Source organism: Eucyclogobius newberryi, unplaced genomic scaffold (genome assembly GCF_026437365.1).
Source record: "Eucyclogobius newberryi isolate DKJ021-1_F unplaced genomic scaffold, fEucNew1.0.hap1 SCAF_13, whole genome shotgun sequence".
Taxonomy (NCBI): Eukaryota; Metazoa; Chordata; class Actinopteri; order Gobiiformes; family Gobiidae; genus Eucyclogobius; species Eucyclogobius newberryi.
Window position 1 is genome coordinate 5,281,524 of NW_027315757.1, and position 21,292 is coordinate 5,302,815.

Here is a 21,292-nt window from a genome sequence, read left to right on the forward strand (position 1 = left end):
TTACTGATAAACTGATAAACATAATTGAACATGTGATTCTGTTAAACATCACCAAGGGGATACATAGCAAAAGGTGCAAATATTTTTTACTTAAAATCAGTCAATATGCACACTTCACCCAAAGAATAGACAAGAAAATAAATAATAATTCTTAATGCAATCATGGTCGAAATAAAATGCATAACATCAATAAAGAACCTGTAATAACTTAATTCATTTCCATTGCCATCCCTACGACTCCATTTTCTCCTCAAAATCATCAGCTTCCACAAAAGACCATGGCTTTAGGTGATCGTTTGTTGTATATGCTGTTGATTCGTTCGGTATCTGCTGAGTTTATGACTTTATATCGGTGTACTGTTTGGCTACACAACTGAGCACAGAAAGCCTCTCCTGAAACCCATCTCCGAAGACACAGCACAGGCTGAAGCTGTTAAGTCTGCTGGACCCAGGTGAGTGAAGTATGAATCCGATCCTTCCTCAGGGACAGTGCTGAAGCCTGGGATGGATGTGTAGCTGGACAATGTGTCGCTCATAAAAGCAATGGGGTGGGGATCTAAAACCCTGATCTCTTTGGAGAAGTTAATGGCAGGTTGTCCATGTGACATGTACTTTGTGAGTTTCTCCTCGCATTGTTGTCAGCCTTCTCTACAGAGTCGAGAATGTTTTTCTTTGTTTCAAAAGGTAATTCTATATCCTCTGTACTGTGTACTGTAAGTACTGTGCACATGCTACAAGCTCTGTGTTTGCAGCGAAGTTCTTCTGCAGATCCTCCAGGGAGTCAACCAACTTGGTGGTGGACGTGAGTCCAAATGATGACTTTGCACTTGTCTACTGTTATGTTGTTTTGGACTCAGATTTTTGGAGCTGTATTACTGTTTAGCATCTCACGCAGTCTCTCCACAGACTGTGGTGCGCTCATGCCACATGTCTAAAAAACTAAACAGTAATCGCTCAGTGAATGATAATAAACATTCTGAACACAATTTCATCTGAAATACCAAAAACATGTAATATTTTAAAGTCGGACCTTTATTTCTTCGTTGATGGAATCTTTGTACCAAGGGAAATGTTTTGAGAACACCACTGAACCACAAGTTCCCTCTTGTGGCACATGGATTTGGTGCGATAGTGGCCTTCTTACTGAGTTTTTCAGTCTTTTGCATACGCCAGCCTGACTAGCACATTTGTGAAAAGCTGAACATGAAGGAGCTGACTTGTTCAAAGGGTTTTCGGAAGGCATTGCCGATTAGTTTCATTATTTGTGCCATGCATGTGATGTGAATTGAGCTCGGAAACAAGGAAAGCAATGCAGCTTTATGGCCTATAAAGCTAAATTGTCTTCCTTTTTTCTTTATATAGGCTGCATTATCTGTGTCAAACACTATGACATTCTCATTTAATACGGAGTGATCATGGAGACACTGCACCGCAGCCTGGGTTATATGGGGGTATGACAGCAGTGCAAGTGGAAACCCAATCTTCACAGATCTAATTAACAATTAAAAGACACAGTTAGCACTGTCTAATACTGTGGCTCGAATAGAGGTGGCCAATATATAACATTTTAGAATTGTAAATGTTGTTTTGAAGATGTGCAAAAATGTAATAATGAGTACATGTATGTTCTTTTTGTGTGTCATGCTGCAGTAAGATGATAAAAAAAAAATATTTTGTTAACTTTCAAATAATGGTATAATGGTGATATTTTAGCATTTTTTTATTATTTAAAGATATTTCAGATTTGTCTGATGCTTAAACATCAACTAACACATTTAAAGACACGTTTCAAGTTTAATTTATGCCCATATATTGCTCTAGGCTTAACATGCATTTTCCCTTACAAAGTTTCTCACCTTGATTTATTTTGTGCTCCCCACAGACCTCCATTCCACAGCTTCCACTACATTTGTTTCAACACATTTCATGTGTGTAGCACTCATCAATTGCTTGTCAATAGATTACTTTATTTTGTATTGAATTATTGCATTGCATTTAGAACAAAACAATTTGCAGAAACTTCAGGTATTGCTTTGCATGGTCCTTTGCCATGATTTTTGTAGGTAAATTATATCTGCATTCTCCTTCGCCGAAACCAGGAAATTATCTGAGGGCAATCATAGACTCTAACTTGAGCTTTAACGACAACTGCAAGGACGTTTGTTAAAAAAAATGCCCCCCAAAGTTTGTCTAGCCTGAGGAGAGCACCATGCTGATTCTCTTCTACGGAGCCTTTATTTAACCTTCGTTGTCATTTGCGATTGTTGCCCTAAGCAGAACTTTGGGGGTTCTGCTGCATGTGGACTATAGCAGATTGAATATTATAGGCTGTATGAAGACTTCTTTGTAGAGTGATGTGTGTATCTGTGTCATCCATGTCATGTGTTTATCTTGATTTTAATGTTATTGGACTGCTGTTGACCCTTTACCCGCAGGTACAAATAAAGAAACCTTAAACCTTGAACATGTTCTTGTTTTACCACCACGTTCCTTGTCTGACTGAAAGTACCTGGACTTGAGCAGATAGAAGTTTTGGAAGTGTGGCCCCAGACCCTAGTTCTTACTTTGTGTGAATGTGCATCAAATGGATACTGAAGATAAGGAAGTGCAAAAGGTTCCTACTGTGTGAATACTCCGATTAAACTCCTATTATTAAACTCCCATTAACTGGTATGAAAATGACATGAGTGTTTGACTGATGGGGTCATTTGTACTTTATATTTGCTCCATACCTTGTAGAATTTGATGATGTCATTACCTCAGATGGTGGGCAAGAGCCACTGTTCCCTATTGATTGCATTGGACTTTGCCATGAAATATCTAAAAGTGACGGGTCAGACAAAGATCGGTTCAAAAGCCTCTTATGATGACAACAAAAACAAGGCCGTTTACGTCACCCGGATCGGCGTCACCGGGGCCCCATCCTGGAGCCAGGCCTGGGATGGGTGCTCGATGGCGAGCGCCTGGTGGCCGGGTCTTACCCCACGGGGCCCGGCCGGGCACAGCCCGAAGGAGCGACGTGGGGCCGCCCTCCCGTGGGCCCACCACCCGCCGGAGGATCCATAAGGGGCCGCTGCAGAGAGATCTGGGCGGCAGTCGACGGCAGGGGCCTCGGCGACCAGATCTCCAGACACAGAGACTAACTCTGGGGACATGGAATGTCACCTCGCTGGGGGGGAAAGAGCCTGAGCTTGTGCGGGAGGTTAAGCGATACCGACTAGATATAGTCGGTGCACAGTTTGGGCTCTGGAACCCATGTCCTCTCCAGGTGGGTGGGGAGTCCTTGCCCCAAGTGGAGGAGTTCAAGTATCTCAGGGTCTTGTTTACGAGTGAGGGAAGGATGGAGCGTGAGATTGACAGGCGGATCGGTGCAGCGGCTGCAGTGATGCAGTCGCTGCATCGGACCGTTGTGGTAAAGAGGGAGCTGAGCCCAAAGGCAAAGCTCTCTATTTACCGGTCGGTCTACGTTCTGACCTCACCTATGGTCGTGAGCTTTGGGTAATGACCGAAAGAACAAGATTGCGGATACAAGCGGTCGAAATGAGTTTCCTCCGCCGTGTGGCTGGGCGCTCCCTTAGAGATAAGGTGAGGAGCTCGGCCACACGGGGGAGCTCGGAGTAGAGCCGCTGCTCCTCCACGTCGAGAGGAGCCAGCTGAGGTGGCTCGGGCATCTGTTCCGGATGCCTCCTGGGCGCCTCCCTCGGGAGGTGTTTCAGGCATGTCCCACCGGGAAGAGGCCCCGGGGAAGACCCAGGACACGCTGGAAAGACTATGTCTCTCGGCTGGCCTGGGAACGACTCGGGATCCCCCCGGAGGAGTTTGAGGAAGTGTCTGGGGAGTAGGAAGTCTGCGAGTCCCTGCTCCGGATAAGCGGCAGAAAATGGATGGATGGATGGGCTCCTGTTATCTACACACGTATATTTGTGCTTTTATAATATTTTCTACACATAAGTCTTTAGTTTGTTCTCTGTGTGCTCAGGTGCGCTCCAGGAGAGCGGCGGGGCTGAAAGTAAAAGGTCACATTTGTATAGCGCTTTTTGACCTTCAAGGAACTCAAAGCACTGTATATCAAGGAACCACTCACCCATTCATGCACACATTAATACACCAGTGCACACAGACACGGGGGGCGAAGAGGGTCAAGAGTCTTGCCCAAGGACAAAGCTGCAGTATTCACATGCAAAGATATTACGAGAGTGGATCAAACTTTTCAAAATTATTAGCCTGTAAAATTACAAATTTACAATAAGCAGAAAGGAAAAAAAAAGTACACACAAGACAGGCAGAGTAATGCAATCTTAAACAAACAAGCCAAAATTCAAAGGATATTTCTTTTGGAGCTTTATAACACTCTAACACTCAAGAAGATTTCTATGTCTTTAGTGTCTTGATTGCACCTTGTATTTCCAATACTGTTATTTCAGCTCCTATTTTTTAATTTGCAATTGAATCAAGGGTGAATTGAGGGTGTTCAGAAAAAGAAAAAAAAGATATTCTTTGTCTCCAGAGTTTCAACAACTTTCAACTGGGCACTTAAAACAAACTCAGACCCCTCTTAGTTGGAAAGACGCCATCATATATCTGATACCTAAAGAAAGCAAGGACCGACTCCATATTGCCTCATACATTCTATTCTGAATGTGGACTATTATACACCTCAATTATGTCCAAAAAAATGTAACTAATACTCCCCAACTTAATCCACAATGATCAGACAGGATTTATTAATAGACGACAAATGCAACAGACATAAGACAGAGCCTTACACACAATTAATCCTATACAAATACAACAGAACCAAGCAGTAATAATTAGTTTGGATGCTGCAAAGCTTTTGGTTCTGTCAGCTGGGCATATTTATTTAAAGTGCTAAACACATTTCAAATAGACAACTTAATTATTAAAAATATTGGGGCTCTTTATGATGGTCCAACATTAAGAATTAAAATCAACCGTCACCTGACTGGAAAGAGGAGTGAGACAGGGCTGTGCCTGGTCCCCCCTCCTGTTTACTTTGTACTTGGAATCATTGGCCCAATATATTAGACGATCAAATACAATTCATGGTGTCACAATTGATGGGATGGAACAAAAAAATTTCCTGCTGAACAGATGTGGCTCTGTTACGGTAGATTGTTATATAAAATCCGAAATGTCCATACCCAATGTTATTTATTTTCTTCAAAAATTGGTCCAATGTCTGGATACAAATTACATCTACAAAATAAAAATGAAATCCTCTCATTCTGGTGACACCCTTTGACCTTTAGATAGACCAATCAATTTAAATGGATTCCCTCAGATACTTAAAGGTTGAATGGACGATTTTTTTGGCCCAAATCTGAGTCTTATTTCCTCGTGGTAGGACTAATCGGCAGTCCACGCCACGAGGAAATAAGACTCAGATTGGTGTATCAATCATAAAACGCACCTACCGCTCACCTGCAGCCACGTGCGGTTCGTCCCCACGTTTCCGCGTGTCTAGGCGCATTGATCTATCATAATAAAGTTCCCTCAGTGTAAGGGACAAAATGAAGACGGAGAAAGACTGTTCGAGCTGACTCATAAGAAGACGGAAATCTACGGGACACGAGAGATGCGATCTGTCGCGCTATTAAACAAACGCACGTGTGTGTTGTATCAGTCCGCACGGGGGAGTGCGCATGCGCACTTCCGCCTGCGTTCTCAAATCGCCGAAAAATCGTCCATTGCGCCTTTAAGTGTAGTCCTCCAGAAAGATCTATCAACAATTTTAGAGAAAAACTATACCCCTCTTTTTGCTAGTATAAAAAAAAATATCTTGAAAATTTGAAAGTTTAAGTCAAAGGATTTAACCCAAAATGTATATTTTACTTTTTATCTGAAAAAAAAAAACTCATCAAAACATATAACCTTAAACAAAGATGTCAAAATCTAAGGCTGGATGGCTTATCATCAAAGTTTTACACCTAAAAGCACAGACTTTGAAGGGTTTGAAAGGGTCAATGAAAAGCTTTGACTTCTATAGATATTTATGAATAAGAATTAGTATAGCCAAGAAATTAAACAAAGCAATGACCACTACAGTTTATAGACCAGAAATTTCAAGAGGAATGATATCTAAATTATAGAAATACATTAACAATCTAGACAACCATCTATGAATGATAAGGTTATTTTGTTTTGACAGATGATGAATGGGAAAGTATATGTACATCTCAGTGGACAACCACAACATCCCATTCTTGGGAATAATTCAGTTGGGAAAATATGCCATGTTTATTCAGAACACCATGTCAATATGCACAGGGAGAATCAGACTTTTGGAGAAATTGTGGTTACCAGGAGGCTCGCCATTATCAGGTGTTCCTGTGGCTGAAATACTGGATTGAGTTTAACAAGGGTGAAAACTATTTTTTGATCCATCATCATCCCAATCCTTTTCAAAACTATGTTCCTGGGCCTCAGGACTCTCGTGATGGATATCTCTGCAACGTTCTTACGGATAAGATCACAATCGGACAACACTTGAATGTTGGACTATAGACTAATTACTACTACTTGTAATATATGAATGTCAACTCTCTGTGTCTGGTTCTGTTTTTTTTTTTGTGTTGTTGCTGTTGTGTTGTAACTAAAATAAAATAAAATTAAAATAATTCACTTTTTGTCTAAACAGCCCACAATGAGCATGCAGCTTTTGTCCTCAAAATGGCAGTAGCAAGAGCATCAACTGTTCATTAACATTTTGAACGTTAATTATGCTATTATGCTATTGAAAATATGCACATATCATTGGCATATCTTTTTTTTTGGTGGAGCTGGGGTAATTTTTTTGTTTTTTTCTTGACTCAGTGGTGTTGCTCGGGCCACCCTGCTATCCACCGCAGCAGCAGAAGTATCAGTCTCCTCAACTTTGCCGTCTCCTCTTCTTGACATTCATCACCTTCTTATGTGTATTTAGCAGTGACAGAGTGCCGCCGCGAGCCTGAAAGCACCAGGTAAATCTCCTCTTGTTCTTTAAGCACACTTTGTGGGCGTGCGCGGTAAAGTCGCCGCGCTAATGTCGAGCAGATGTTCGGAGCCTTTTAAAAGATGTATTTGTCAATAAGTACTGCTCTTATGAGGAAAGCTTCACTGGGCTGCAAGTAATGGCCAGTATAAATCACACATACAGTCGTATAAGGGCTTTATTAGCTGTTTCACGCAAAACATTATTTACAAGAGAATTTAATGGACTAAAAAGGTGTTTTAAGTAGAGAAAGTATCACGTGATGAACACCTCAGCTACTGTTAAGAAAAGAAAACACAAACAGATGTTTTGAGGTTTGGATGAACATTGGACAATGACGGTGATATGAAAAGGGATTGAAACAAAATACATGGTTAGGGTTAGGTTAGGGTACATAAGTACAAACGAGCCTGATTCTTTATTAGTGGTTGATAGCTTTTTGTCTTCAGTTCCCCTTAAGCTACAACCGCCCTGGGGTAGACTGACGGAAGTGAGGCTGCCAATCTGTCAACCTTTCCACCATATCAGTTGAAGTTGCTAATGTAAACAAACTCCAAAGAAAATGTACATTAAGCGTCCAAATTATCATTATTATCATTATCAATTATTCTTATTCTTATTATTATATCAGATTTTAATTGCTTTTGAGCTTTCCGTTTTTTTTACACAGTTTTCTAAACCCTGCTCGATAGCTCCAGTATAGCTGCCTTGATGGTTACTTGGTAAAAATACAATTGACCCATCATCCATACACATACTAACAAGCATAACTTTTGTGCCACTTCCAAAATTGAGCAAAGTGAGGGGGTAGATGAGACTCCTGGAAGAATAGGGCCACTACATTTATATTCCCAAATTTTAATGTTGTTTTTCAACATGGAAATTGGATAACCTGCATTGAACTGTGGGATTGTTAAGTGCATATTGTCCAAGCTAACAGTCGAAGCTCTGAAAAGCTTTGCCTGAAGGATACATGGATTCTCTCTATCTATCAGACTGGAATTGCTCAGATCTGGGCTTGACCTATCAGCATCCAGGATTGGTTCTGATCCCTGTCCCCGGGCCCCTGGGAGCCGGCCCCATAAAGCATGTGTGGCTGACCCGGGATGATTGTGATCGTTCGAAGAGGTCTTCCAGGGTCCCGCCTTCATTAAATCCAGAAGTGCCCTTCCCCACCTACCCCCCACACCCGCCAGGAGCTTCAGAGCGAGAGGGGAGGGGCCCGGGGCCACTGGGACCTGTTGTAAATCTAAAGCACTGACAGCACTGGCTACACATGCATTTACTGGAGGTAGAAACTCTTACAGTTAGAGGAAGGTTGCAGGCATTTTGGCGACACCTGCTGGTATAAGTGCGCGTCTACATTTCTAAACATGTGACCAGATCATGCCAGTGGATATTGATATAACACATAGGACTTCTAGATAAGTCATTTTGCTTTATTCAGCCACTCCTCACTCTCACTCGGTGAGTTGCTTCTGTAACACAGAACACTGTAAATTCTCGCTGAAGGCGCCAAAACTATCACTGAACGCATATAGAACAAAAAAGAAATGTGAAATCACGGTTTTATATTTTAGAATTTTTACAATATTTCTTTACTCCACAAATGAACTTGACGAGGCTCATCAACAATAACAATTTCAGGAGACTTTTATCATGAACCTCACAGAGAGAAAGGGTTTGCTGCATTGTCAACAAAGCAAAGAAATCTGAATCTAAAATATATTGCATATAGATTTGTTTAAATGTTCTGTTCTTTGCAACATAAGTCCATACATCGTCATGTATTTGATGCCCCCAAACCACGACAGAACATATGCCAGATAACAAATGCAAACATGAATACGCCTAAACAAACCAGTTTCATGAACAAAGGACGAGGCTTGAGCGTTCAAAGAGTTAACTGAGCGAGCACAAACAAGTCACATGCACAAGCTTTCAAAGGCATCGGACGCCACAAGAGCGCATCCAGCTACAATCGGAGTCATTAAAAAAGACACACAGGACAGACAACAGAAATGTGAAGAATGAGAAGGTGTGTCCCAACTTTTGACTAGAGTGTACATACATTCTTAATTTCTTCAAGGCAAAAGTACCTGTTTTGGCAATTGGGACCATCACAATGCAAGAAAGACCAAGGAGATGCCAGTGGACTTGTGGAGATGTTGGTGAACCCTCATCTGGGAAATGGACTGAGAGAGTGACTCGTATTAGAACAATAAACTGAACTGGACTGTTAACACAGGAATGCAGGAATGGTTTTCTTATGCCACGTTTTTATTTGTCTTGTCTAGAGTTCCAAGATTGTCCCACCAATTTGTCAAGTTTGGGTTATTACAAGAAAACATCAAGAGAACATGTAAATTGCACAGAAACAGGTTGCCTCTTATTCCAGAACCCTCTTTGTGAGTAAGGTGACTAGCCTAACCACTCCACCACCCTGTTATCGTATTGTATCCATACAGACCCACGAGAACCTCCTATCCACAACTCATGCTCTGTTAATCCAGTGTTTGCACAGAGCAGCCAAGCATGCAGACACGAGCGCATACTTCTGCACTGTCCATAATTCTGCTCCATGTGTCGACTTTATGGGGTTTGAGTCTCTCGTAAGTGTTGTTTTATTGATATTTCTATAAAAAGGTTTTTAGAGATCCTTAGTGACTTTAGGGAGAGCTGATTTATAGCTAAAACAAACATTCCGAGCCAAAAATCCGAGAAAATCCTAGAACAGACCCACACAAATCCTGCTGCAGTTCTCCCATGGTGGTAAGCTAGTATTAACTACTTTTACGCAGGTTTTACTAGGTGATGATTTAATTAACAGACTGCAATGTGTTTTGTCATGCTCCACTGACTTAAATAACTTATATTATTGATGAGAATCCAAATTTGTTCTTATTTTTGATTTATTATTGTTGCTGTATTTATTCTAAAAGCTCTTTTTGCACACACAAACCACTCAAAAAATGGGACTAAAATACATCACACAATGGCCAAACCTGGACTACAAAGGATTAAACCAGGAATTGAACAGGACCAAAACAATTTGACATCAGGACTAAATAGGCTCAAAACAGGACCAAACTATAGGATATGTTTGAACACACATATGAATTGTGCGATTATCAAAAATACAATAATAATTATTTCTGTAGTCGACAATAGTCTTCTGATTTATGGTTGTGGCCCCTGATGAAATATCCTTAAGGACCGAGCTGGAAAATCAGCATCATTAACCTGTTAGAAGCTGGTGTGACTATAATGACACAAAATGGAGAAATGGAGAATATTTATCTGAAGCGATAACCTATTGAGCGTGATTAGGGTTAAAAAAATCTTATCCAGAAATGACACAGTAGTACCCAGGAAACACAGGACACATTGTACTGTGGTCCTTTCTATGGTCCGATAAGTGTTGTTTGAGGTTAACCATGAGATACCAAAACAGACAAAACTAGACTGAAGGAAATAGAGTGGCTGAGGAGGCTGATGGTTCTGCTGCTGTGTCGGAGGAGATGGTGGACACTGCATTTATATGAACAACTTAAGTCAGGCTGCGATTGGCTGACAGAGACAAATAGGTGAAAGGAGGGAGGAGCTTCACAACAACACAGTGTAAGTAAAGAGTGGGCTTAGAGTGATGCTGCAATTGTATATTTTCAAATTCATTCTCCACCTCATGCCAACACGCTCATCCATTTCACTTCTCATTAAAGAGTGCTATAATGAGGTGGCTCCATGACAGACTGTGGTCTCACACACGGTATCACACACACTATCACACACACGAGGACCAATGAGCTACCCCGCGCACCGCTTCCATAACTCATCAGCCGGCGCTCTCTATCATTCATATTCATAAATTTTCTAAAGGAGAGTTATGGCGGCGGGGAAGCGGAGCAGAGCAGAGCGGGGAAGCGGCTGTGCGGAACCGAGCACATCCAGCAGGCCATTCTGGACTCATTACAGGAGAGAGTGTGTGTGTGTGTGTGTGTGTGTGTGTGTGTGTGTGTGTGTGTGTGTGTGTGTCTGGTGAGCACATGGCCTGACTATATCACACACATGCAAAGAGGAAGGACAATGTACCAGTCAGAGCAGCTGAAAAACAAATGGTAAAACTGATGTAGTTTTAGAAGTATTGTCGACGTAGTGAGCTAAAAGTTCATGATGCATGATGCTCCCTTTTAGAGCATAAGCCACATCATCATTATTTCTATGGTACAGTTACAAAGCCTAAATACAGTTGTAGTTGTACAACTTGCAGTAGAAGTAATTGTTGTTGCTAATTGTTGTACCAGTAATATTATTGGTGTTGATATTATGTCATTATTATTATTAATTAATAATATTAATTTTATTATTATATTCATTCATATTACTATATTAGTAGTAGTAGTAGCAGTAGTAGTAGTAATTGTTGTACAAGTACCAGTAAAATTATTAGTATTAGTATATTAGTAGTAGTAGCAGTAGTAGTGGTAGTAGTAGTAGTAGTAGTAGTAGTAGTAGTAGTAGTAGTAGTAGTAGTAGTAGTAGTAGTAATAGCAGCTGCAGCTATACAAATTATTAGTTTGATTACACTAAATTTGCCTGTTGTTATGTCTTCAGGCAAAGTGTGGTGCTGTCAGAGACGCCAAAGTGTGGCAACCACATCACTGTTATTCTGCCCTGTGGCGGGTGTGGCTGCCCTGAGCTTGCTACAGCCAGGATGATGAAGTAACTGAAAACCTTATACATTTGCATTATAATTAAGTTGATCCCCAAGCTATAATTTGGGTTAACTGTAATTTTCAAATGTAAATATTCCATATAAAACCTCTTTCACAAATCAAGAGGAGGATTCCAGCTGATATTGTCTTGTGAAGTTATCCAAACGTGTATGGAAGATATACATAAATATTCAATCCTATAATAACACGGTTTGGTTGAAAGAGAGACACATTTCCCTCCCTGAGCTCTCTTTACAGACTGCAGCTGTAGATGAATAAATTGATTTGATTTGATGAGTGATGAGCCCATGTCGCTCCAAACGCTGTGGAGTCGGCTTTCACAGCAGCTCACGCCCAGGGGCCACAAGTCAGACATCTTCTCCATCACAACAACCAGGAAGCACACTTTACTCTTTAGTCAAGGGAATCATAATGATATGTGATTTATGAAATTTCACCAACAATGTTTGATATTACATTTAAACTTAATGGTAACACTTTGTATATGTATATGTATGTATATATATATATATATATATATATATATATATATATATATATATATATATATACGGAAGATACAGTATTCACATAGTATATTGCATATGTAATTATAACAGGTTTTAGCTTTTCCATCTGTTGTCCCTGGACAGGTTGATGGTTCCATTAAAGGTTGGCCAATATAAAACACAACAACAGTACAGCAAATACGAAGCACATTAGATCCACAGACAATCAGGAACACACATAATCACAGAAGACTGAACATAATTGCTTTAGAAACACAACCTAATCTCTGAATAACCTTTAACTAACATAGTAATTACCACTTAGCAATTAATATAAAGCCCCTAAACAAATTGAAAGTGAATATGCAAACACTATAATAAATAGTGTTATGTATTTTCTCTTTAGAAAGTCAGTTTCAGCATTGTGCAAGATGTTGAATAATGATAACAATAGGCTTCTACTTTATACTCCTTCTCAAACATAAAGTACCGCCATAAGAAATTATGTGATTTTAGTGCGGGGAAGTATAAAGCACTTCATTCAACATGCTTTTTAAAACTGTATATAAAACTCTAAGTTACCGCCTCAAGAAAGTAACATAGTTACATTACTGGATAACTTTATTTGTACCATATAAATTAATCAAACATGCACTTTTATGTTTTATGAATGAAATATATACAGTGCTAAATGACAAGTACAACAATAGAAAAATCTCCACTGTTGCTATAAGTTTCTTTTTGTCTCTGATGTGTTTTATCTGACAGTATTAGTCACGTGCATGGGTTTTTCACATTTAACTTGCAAAGTATTTTGCTTGTAACTGTGATTTAATTACAAGTGTTTTTACACTAATGACACACCAGGTCTATTGACCATTGAATGAAATACTTGCAACACGGTTACAAGTAGTTACAGAAGTAGGAGAGCAGATAACTTATAGGAAGCTTTAAAAAAAACACTTTTAATAGAAAAACTCTTATAAACAAAACTCCTATAGACAGAACCTCTCATATTCTTAATAAGGAATAGTTGAAAAAATGTTTTTGATATTGTTCACAGCATTTTACACAACTTTAAAACAACTGTTATCCATTGGTTTCAGAATAATGAGAAATTGCAGCAAAAACAACAACAACACACACACACACCGCTGGCCCCTGGATCCGTGTGCGTGAAGGCGCGCAAACATCCATGGGACAGTGGCGGGTGAAGGCCTTTGGTGCAGCAGCGGCAGCCTGATTCATGAGCTCCGAGCACGGACTGAAAAGGCTTGACACCGGCAGTGCGGGTCCCTTCAGACCCATTACGCCTTCCTCCTCTTTCTCACGTCACCTTGTTTTTTTGGAAGGTTTTTTTTTTTACACACTTCCTATTTTCACACAGACGCTTCAGGAGGATCCGGACGCGCGGGCATGCACGGTTTAGAAACTGAATGAACTCGCATGTGTGTGTGCCAAATGTGAGAAGGAAACGCGGCAGAAGCGCGGCAAAGCGGCAGAGCGGCAGAGAGGAGCGGCAAAGGGGGAATCCGACGCGCAATAAAAGAATATGACGGCCATAAAAGTTTATAGCGTATAAATTTGCGAAGGTTAAGAACTAAACGGCTGTAAAGCAAACACGGAGGGCTCGAGGAGACAGAGGAAATATTGGAGAGTGATCCGACATCGTTTATCTGCCGCGCCCGGAGCACGAGGAGGAGGGTCAGCACAGGCAGGGTAGTCGGATTATACAAACACGCACTACTTTTACGAGCTTGCAACACGCTGTGCTCACTTTCAAATCCAAATATCAAACAGGACAATTTATAATGTTATCTGTTTTACATCACAATACAAAAATGTAGGTATTATTGATTATATGATTCTATATATGACTGTGTTTGACTCTTTGAAAGTTTGGAAACAACTATGGGCCTTTTCCAGAGTGAGGCAAAATCATATATAATGTGATTTCAAATAAGGAATTGGGATTGACCTCAGGATATCATAAAATGTGATGTTATTACATCCTTGACAAAACATGAGCACAGGCTTTATTCATAATGAGCATTATGATTTATTAAGTATAATTCAGGCGTAACTGCCAAATTAAGGTAAGGTTTAGGTTTAGGGAGTATTAGGTAAATAGTTGCCCTGAATCATTCTTATTTGTTCACTATTAATTAGGTCTTTGTTCATGCTTTAGTAAGGCAATGCGTACTACATTAGTGATATCAGAGCCCATTTTAAACACATTTAACATTGTTTTTGTACAATATTTGGAGATAACAAATATAATACAAATATAATAATTAGTTGTAAGGTTTTACAGGAGAAATAATCATAACAATTGTTGAGCACAAAGTAGTTTTATTATTTTATCAGGTGATCAAGAGATGACAATATCACGATAATCATTCAATATATCATCCAATGATGACTTTTTTTTTTTTATGTAATTGAAATTGTTAATCAAACCTTTTAAATTATGAATACATTTCATTGCAAACCAACTATTATAGCATTGTATTTTGTCATCAAAATATACCACGGACAATTATTGTCTACCTTTTTATTGTTATTGTTTATCGTCCCATTCCTAATCTACAACTATCACATATTTACCACAAAATATACTTTCTGTGAAGACTTCACTCTTTCCAAAATTCCAAGTCTTGCTTACATTTCTGTTGTACAAACTTATGATAAGTATAGAATTTCGATATTATGTCAGTCCTTATGATGCTCCTTTGAATGGCCTTTATTGATCATTCTGCTTATTTAAATGGCTATTAGTTTATACAATCCATGCTTCAGGAGAGTTCCCAAACATCACAGGATCAGGAGGTATGAGAACTCCAAAGCTCTCTCCAAACAGTTGTAGTTTAGAACTCATTCTTTACCTCATGAAGGGCTCCCTTGGTCATGCATACAGGGCCCCACCTGCTCCTGACCCATGCTCCTGACTCCTGGCCCCTGCAGAATGCTCTCTTTGCCAGGATGGGGAACACAGACCCGCCCTGTGCTGTTAGAGTGAAAAAAACCTGTGAGAATAGGTTTAAGTGAAACACAAATAAAGATTATTAACATAGGTTAAATGTTGTAATCACTTCAATATATACTACATATTCGTTATGTCATCAGTATGGTCAAAATTCCAGAATGGAGGCAAAATGAAATGTACATCTGGATATTCATTAGGTCAATCCCACTTTCTCCATTCAAATCACAGTATATGTTCCATTTAACTTTTGATTACAAACTTTTAAAGGGTCTTTAAATAAACTGAGGGAAAATCCTCTTGGAAGTAGCTTACATTTCCCCCCACGACGCCTACTTCTGATTGCAAGTTTTGTTGGCGCTTCCTCCTCTTATTTTAGACACTTTTACGGCCGTGTCCGCTTGGCTCGGTCTAAAAGGTCTAGGGAGCGCATAGACCACATACCATCCTCTGTGTGTGTGTGTGTGTGTGTGTGTTGTGTGTGTGTGTGTGTGTGTTGGACATGACCTCTTTTCTGTGTCCACAACACAAGCTGCACAATACCAGCATATGAAGCTCTTAGTCCACCTTTTTTGTGGGTGAAATGTAAATAAAAGTTGCATACATAGATATGCAAATATGAGATGTGCTCTTTGTCTTGTCTATGATGTTGCTGTTCAAATTCCCAACTTGACTTGACAAACTTGTGTTCTGTTACACAGTAAAAGATGTGCCCTGATCAAACACGCACGTTTTGAATTCAGAATCCATTTAAAACAACTGCTATTTACTATATCGGAGTTGAGATCCTCCACTAATAATCTTCTAACTCTCCTGTATTGAGTTTGCCTTTATGTTTCTGTATTTTTTTTGTCCTGTAAATCTTTTGGCTTCAACCTGTAAACAAACTGAAGGTAGAAATCAACCACACTGACTGTAATCATATTTTTACATAGTTTATTTGTGTTGTCACTTTATAAATAAGTATAAAATAATTGCAGGATTTTGTCTCAGAACGTTCTACACTTGATTTTACTCAAGTGTTAAGTCAAAAGCCAGCTGAAAACATACTGATTTAGCACATTATATATACATATTCGATTAGTTTATGTGTTCAATGTTACTCAGTGTTTTTATCTTTCTCTCTTTATCCTTTTTAAATTGTTTACAGGACCTGTTTGTTTTCAAATGTTTTCCAATTTTCTGTTTATGACTAAAATATAAATATAAATAAATAAACATAAAACAAACCTTTAAATATAAATGACAGAAGTAGAGCAGAGTTATAAAACATCACTAGGGGATCCAAAAGTTTGGCAAAATTTACAACAAAACATTTTCCGACCCTGTAAACATATATGTCTTTCTCAATAATAATTTCAGTGACCTTAGTGGATTTAGTTATGTGGGTAAAAGTCATAGAATGTCATGATTTACAATCAGGAAGTAAAATCATAAACCTAACAAAAAACTACAAAAATAAATAAAATTAAAACTTACAAAGTGGGATAAAATGTCATAGAATGCTGTATTTTATTGTTATGGAGAGTAATTTGTTTTTATAACGGCTATTGTTATTATCTTTGCAAAGCAACTTGTGTTGTAGCAAAGTATGAACTGTTCTCTATAAATGCATGTATTTTCTATTAAGATTTAAGCGTAGTTTCATTGTATAACTTTAGTCAAAAATTGTGGCCTCTCCTCCTCTTTTACGTGAATAGCCAAAACGCCTGACCCACATTGCTGCACTTTTCTGTTTTCAACCCCTGTGTAAGGCCCCTCTTCCGGTGCACAGGTCACGAGAAGGAGGAGGGAGGGGTGCGTGCTTGCGTGCGTGCGTGCGTGCGTGGTAGTCCTGACGCAGCGGGGCACGCACGGATTCTTCAGGCCTCTGAACCAAGAGGGTCTGTAGAGGAAGAGGGGCTGTAGAGGGAGAGGAGCTGTAGAGGGAGAGGAGCTGAGGAGGGAGAGGAATTGTAGGGGGGAGAGGAGCTGTGGAGTAAGAGGAGCTGTGGAAGAAGAGGAGCTGTGGGGGAAGAGGAGTTGTGGAAGAAGAGGAGCTGTGGAGGAAGAGGAGCTGTGGGGAAGAGGAGCTGTGGGGGAAGAGGAGCTGTGGAAGAAGAGGAGCTGTGGAGGAAGAGGAGCTGTGGGGAAGAGGAGCTGTGGGGGAAGAGGAGCTGTGGAAGAAGAGGAGCTGTGGAGGAAGAGGAGCTGTGGGGGAAGAAGAGCTGTGGAAGAAGAGGAGCTGTGGAGGAAGAGGAGGCATGGAGGAAGAGGAGTTGTGGGGGAAGAGGAGGAAGAGGAGCTATGGAGGAGGAGGAACTGTGGGGGAAGAGGAGGAAGAGGAGCTATGGAGGAAGAGGAGTTGTGGGGGAAGAGGAGGAAGAGGAGCTATGGAGGAAGAGGAACTGTGGGGGAAGAGGAGCTGTGGAGGAAGAGGAGCTGTGGAGGAAGAGGAGCTGTGAAGGAAGAGGAGCTGTGGAGGAAGAGGAGCTGTGGAGGAAGAGGAGCTGTGGAGGAAGAGGAGCTGTGGAGGAAGAGGAGCTGTGAAGGAAGAGGAACTGTGGAGGAAGAGGAGCTGTGGAGGAAGAGGAGCTGTGGAGGAAGAGGAGCTGTGAAGGAAGAGGAACTGTGGAGGAAGAGGAGTTGTGGGGGAAGAGGAGGAAGAGGAGCTATGGAGGAAGAGGAGCTGTGGAGGAAGAGGAGCTGCGGAGGAAGAGGAGCTGTGGAGGAAGAGGAACTGTGGAGGAAGAGGAGCTGTGGAGGAAGAGGAACTGTGGAGGAAGAGGAGCTGTGGAGGAAGAGGAACTGTGGAGGAAGAGGAGCTGTGGAGGAAGAGGAACTGTGGAGGAAGAGGAGCTGTGGAGGAAGAGGAGCTGTGGAGGAAGAGGAGCTGTGGAGGATGTGGGCCGTGTTTAGACTGATAAGCGTGTTCTTGACCGCGTGCTGAGGGTCCTGGAGCAGATCGAATCACTGACACCTCATAACTGGCCACACGAGGGAAATGCACCAGGGTTTTAGTGGGACTGTTGTTTAAAGACAAGGATTTATGAACAATTACAATAACCAAGCAATGCAGAGCATGAAGAAAAGCTTTAAAATAAGGTTCCTTAGTAAGCTCTTATAATACATGAATAAGTATAATGACAATAAAATAATAACACACACGCACACAATAGTTTGTTTAATCTCCTTAATTTTTGATTTTATAAATGTTTAGGTCAATTGGACAATGAAACACATCAAAATAACAAAAACAATCCATGACCAACAGAAGTAGAACGTTACTGGACATTCATCATTACCAACGCATGATCTTGTCACAAATACAATTCTGATTACAATGGCTGGTCTTTATTTTAAAACATAGCCATACATCATAAAGTATGGTTCATAGCATTTTAAATTCAAAATGAATAAAAGAAAAGACTATATTACAAGACACAATATTACTCTTTTCTTACTTTAAGAGCAATCTTATATTTGAAATTAAAAAGTACAATTATCCATACATTTTAATTAATATTATCGACATAATATTTATTTCCTATTTATGTTTATGACAATTTACTTGTCCATCATCGATACAGCGACCACATTTTCACATAATTCCAACATTACTCCAAAAACAATTGTCCAACGATTTTCTTTCAAATTATCATAAATTGTTTTTATTACACCTTCCTCGAACGCGCAGTAAACATGATTTAAGGATTGTAATTCATTTCCCCATCAATCAAAACGCAACAAATCACGCTGTTTTTTATTGTGTGTGTGTGATTTTTTTTTTGTTTTTACGAATACACAAAGACGTAAAATAATCCAAATATGTCTTTTCTCTTTGACCCACGCTTGCCACACTTGAACTGCCATTTCCTCAGCATTTAAACACAAGACGCTTTCCTTTTGTGACGGTTTTGAACTTCATCTTTTTACGCCTTCTTCTTGGCAATCACTTGACCAAACGTTTAGCGCGTACTATTACTCCTTTATGACACGAATTAATTAGGCCCAGCTTGAGTCTACGTTTAGCGCGTACTATTACTCCTTTATGACACGAATTAATTAGGCCCAGCTTGAGTCTCTCTCGTCTCAGTCCCCGCACGTGTAACACCCCGGATTTAGCCTTCAATCCGAGCTCTGTCTTTTCCCAAACCGCCCCTGAAAACCCTGCCACAATTACACCGCGCCGTTTGCTTTTAAAACCGCTTATTGAGCTTTATGTTCGCGGCTTAATAGAACCATAAAGTTGATGGTGGGTGCTGTTTCTTTGTGTCGACGTTTGGAGGCGCTCTTGCTCCACGGATAAACGAGGCGAGAGCTTCCAGAAAGGGAAAAAAAGAAAAGAAAAAAAGCAAGCCTGGGAATTCAACCGTTCATCATCCTTGGAGTTCGTGCGTAAAAACAAAAAACGTGTGCGCGCGTATTGACGTTTGGTTCGGTTTTGGGGGAACAGAGGAAGGGTAAGGAAGGGAAGGCCACGGGGGACGAGCACACAGAGGCTCAGGATATAGCCAGCAAGCAGGAAATGTTTATTTTTTTTGTCCTGGTGTAAAAATTCACTACCAAGGACGCGCAGACGCACACAGTTCCTTTTAGTGTGTTTTTGCTGTGCGTAAAATATGTACTCAAGCCGTTCTTATGGCTGTAGGAGCAGCGGGGTATGTTTCCCGTGCTTCTTTCCTTTCTCAGGTAACAAAGGAGGAAGGTCCACATCTATGTGCTATATCTTCACCACACAGATGACCTTTGTGTGCGTAAAGATCCAACCAAACTAATGTAGCTTGTATGTAATGGAGCAATAGTGTGAAATCGGGCGTCTATTGTCACTGTTTCTCTGCGTTAAGATCAAATCATTCTATACCAAACAATTCTATAGTGTAAAGCATGTGACCTATACTTGCCTTTTGCTTAAATTTGGCGTGTGTACACACCCAACCATTGTTTCCAAGACAAATCTAGAAGGTACAAAATGTGAAATAAACTTTTGTTTTGCCTTTCGTGTGTGTAAAGATCTAAATGAGTATTTTTCAAACTGTGACGCTAAAACGTGAAATAAACTTTGGCACAGACAAGTCATGTTCACAGCAGCCCCTCACGCTCCACGAGCATTATTATTAGTATTATTAAACGTGTAAAACTTCCAGCAGGCTTCGATACAATCAAACCTGCGCGAAAATTATGATTGCAATATCAAAAGTCAAATAAATACAGTCTTGCGTAATTATATTTGGAGGAATGGATGACCATTTTGTGGAGTTATGACTATGTAACCAAATTACTGCACTCCATTTATGATTAGTTTGTGTTATAAGACTTGCACATATCGGATAAGGACCAGATTTGCAGAATTGATTCCTATACTTCTCGCAAACATTGTAGAACTGTTTTCTCTGACCCTTTACGCATAACCGTGCAGATATGGCGATTAACTCCTCGTGTAAAGTGCCGGTAGTTGCTGCGTTTACGGCCTCCAGTGGCGTAAAAGGGCGCGTCGTAAACCCCGTTTTTGTTGTTGCACACAATTCGTTTACAGAGGTACTTCTCCTCCACTCCCCGGGCCTCCCCTGCCTTTATGGACATCATATTTATTATAGGCAAAGTGGTCAGAAAGCGTGCTGCCCTGGTGTGTACGGAGCACGGGGAAACGCCGGGACAAATTGGTTTGAAATTTGCGCGTCTTTAGGTTTATTTGGAGGAATAAGGAGCAGGTGGAATCGCATCGGAATAGGATGGATAAAGGACATTACAAAGTAAAAATTACTTAAGGATACATACACAAACACACACTTCACCAATAACATTAGATAAACATTTCCTGTTTTATTTACATTTTTATTCTGTTCTTTTTTTTATTTGTATTCAAGAAAAATACAGCTGCAGTGTGTGTGAATGGCGCGCGTGCACGTGTTCCAATGCGCGCGCCGAAGCCAATAGGATGAAGCTCTGATAATAGATGCAAATGATCCCTGAAGCCACAGTCACGCTCGCACACACACACACGTATACACACACGCAAGCGCGCGAGGCCGGGGAGGAGAGACAAAGCGCGTGCACGGAGGAGCAGAGCGGGGAGAGAGAGGACGCACCAAGAGAGAGAGAGAGAGAGAGAGAG